Raw genomic sequence first — 2,776 nt, 5'->3', positions numbered from 1 at the left:
CTATTGCTGAAACACATTTTGGCAAAGAAATGGACATTTCTTCATTCTTAGGAGAATGTAACTGAATTGGGAATATAGGAGCCTACATAAGCAAAAAGATACTGTTTAGGCACTGAGTTCATAATGATTATTAGTAATTGCCAACTCCAATAAACAAGAGCCAATTTGATCTATTTTAAATGTCTACTCAGTAAACATTTTTAACACTGCATGTGAGTGAAAATATACAAACCATTTGTATCCAAAGACTAATGAGCAGAGTCTCTACTACTCAGGTCCTCAGCATGTATGGAGAAGTGAGATTAGGAAGGATAACTGTCCTGCGGTATGGTAAGGGTAAGGGCGCTGAAGAGTAATGCACATACTTCTTCAGGAGAGTGGTATGGGAGCAGTTACCTGTAGAAGTCAGGGAAGTGTTACACAAAAGAGATGTAAGTGGGTATATGGGAGGGAGCCATACTTTGACAGCAAAGGAGGCTACAACTCCTGACAAAAGTTGAGAATTTGTAGGGTGTTAGTTAGAGTTCTGTAGAGGAAGAGAACTTACAAAGTGAATATATAGACAGATAATGATAATAGATAGATAGATAAATAGATAGATAGATAGATAGATAGATAGATAGATAGATAGATAGATAGATAAATGTAGTAGATACTTGATATCTTGAATGGGTGAATAGAAGACAGATAGATAGACAGACAGATAGATAGATAGATAAGTAGGTAGATAGATGAGGGTTTATTAGAATGGCATCCAACTAATACAACAATGGCTGCTTATCAGCAAAGATACAAGAATCTAGCATGTTGCTTAGTCCATGAAGCTGGATGTCTCAGCTGGTCTTCAGTATACACTGGAGTCCTGCCGGGAGCCAAAGCTATCTACTGAATCCAAAGTCAAACAGTGAGCCAAAGCTATATAGCAGAGACAAAGCTATTTACTTAAGCCAAAGCCAAGTAGTGAGCAAAGGTCATTTAGTGGAGACCTAAAGCTATTTAGTTGAAGAGTTACCTAGGACCCGAAATCATGGGTGATAGATTGTGAGAACATCCGTCTGTTAGTTTTAGAGCATCCGTGAGCTAGCTTAAGAAAACATCTTTACGGCATCTTGCAGGTGCAATATTTAACCCATGAAAGCACTCTTCCTATCTCCTGCAGCAGTAAATTAACCTTCCCCCCTTTCCTGCCTTCTCCCTATATAAGTTGGGTAAAAATTTCTAATAAACGGAAACCTTGATCAGATGAACAGACTTGGCTTTCATTCCTGTGTCTCTTGTTCCTTTTCCCCCCATTCCTTCCATTCTCTCCACCTTAGGAACCCCATTGAAGCCCCGCGGGTCGGGGCAGAGTCCCAAAGAAGTGAGCGTTAATGCCTGTGAAGAAATAGACTGAGTGAAAGCGAGGCTCAGGGAAATGCAGCTGGCTGTAGACAACTTGCCATCTTTCTGCAGTCATGTTTCTCCAGTATTACTTCAATGAGCAGGGCGATTGCATCTATACACTGAAGAAATTTGACCCTATGGGACAACAGACTTTCTCTGCCCATCCTGCTCAGCTCTCCCCAGATGACAAACACTCAAGATACTGAATCACCATCAAGAAATGGTCATGACCCAGCAACTATGTCCTGTCCTCTGAGGATTGGTTAATCTCTTATGCTGCCTGCCCTCAGGCAAATTATCAGCAACCAAACATGTCAATCCATGAGCCATGAGGCCTCCCCTTGATCTTTGGAATCCTATCTCACTATGTGACTGAGTCTATAGTGATGAGCATCACCTATAAAAGAAGAAATCTTTATTTTTTTTCATGTTTTGACTTACTGCCAGGTTATTAAAGATACAATGATTTGGGTTAAAAAAGAGATCGAGGGGGCAGAGCCAAGATGGCGACTAGCACACACAGTTTCCGAGCTGTGGAAGAGATAAAGTTCTGAGTTGATGAGTGGAAGAACTTCTGAAGCCAGGGAAACAATGGAGAGACTTTCTAAACAACAAGGAACATCGCAGGAGGTGAAAACCTTGGTCTCAGGTCACCCAGGGACTTGTTTGGGGAAGGTGAGAAACGAACCTTTGATCTCTCGGCACTCCCCTCCCCCAGACCTCCCTCCTCCTCAGCACAGCGGACTCCGCCTTTCTCAGCGCAGATCTAACTGCCTGGGGCCTGCAGCCACTGAGGCAGAGCCCCAAGCCCTTTATCAGCAAAGGCCAGCAGTACTGTGTCTTGGAGCCCCAGATTCGCACGGCGGCTGCACCATCCTCCCAGGGCCCTAGTCTGCTAGACGCCATACTAGCTCCGCAGGAGCGCCATCACTGACAGTACGGCCCGCCCAATCCCACAGTGACAGAGAATACGCTATATACTCACCAAAACCAGACAGAAACGCCATACAAGCTAGACACACCAGGCGCTGGGCCTCCCAAGCTTGGAGAGCACAGTGAAGAGACCCCAGGACTTCCCAGAAAGCATCTGGACTAGCAACCCAGTCTCCAGTTACAGCGGGACTTTCTAACCTGGCGACAGAGCAGCACTGAGCTGGCAGGGCACATCAGCCCTCCAGTTTAAGACTAACCAGGGCCAAACCAGAGAACAGAAAGGCTGGTTACCCCGATTCCCACTGATGTGACCACCCTGAAATCTCCAGCTGCAGCAAGACCTCATAACCTGGCAGTGACAGCACGGAACTGGCGGAGCACATCAAAGAAGCAGGGCCAAACCAGAGAGCAGAGAGCCCAGATACCCCGTTCTCTGCCAAGTGACCTGCCTGTAAGTGAG

At 45.4% G+C, this 2,776-nt stretch overlaps 1 pseudogene; it reads left to right on the top strand.

Annotated features, from left to right (window-relative positions):
• The first annotated feature begins 1,454 nt into the window (after positions 1 to 1,454).
• LOC129678694 (H/ACA ribonucleoprotein complex subunit 3-like) lies at positions 1,455 to 1,639 on the top strand (annotated as a pseudogene).
• The last annotated feature ends 1,137 nt before the right edge of the window (positions 1,640 to 2,776 follow it).

Source organism: Psammomys obesus, unplaced genomic scaffold, assembly GCF_907164565.1.
Source record: "Psammomys obesus unplaced genomic scaffold, mPsaObe1.curated_primary_1811, whole genome shotgun sequence".
NCBI classification, from domain to species: Eukaryota; Metazoa; Chordata; class Mammalia; order Rodentia; family Muridae; genus Psammomys; species Psammomys obesus.
The sequence above is the reverse complement of the archived record's forward strand: the minus strand, read 5'-3'. Positions and strand labels throughout refer to the sequence as shown.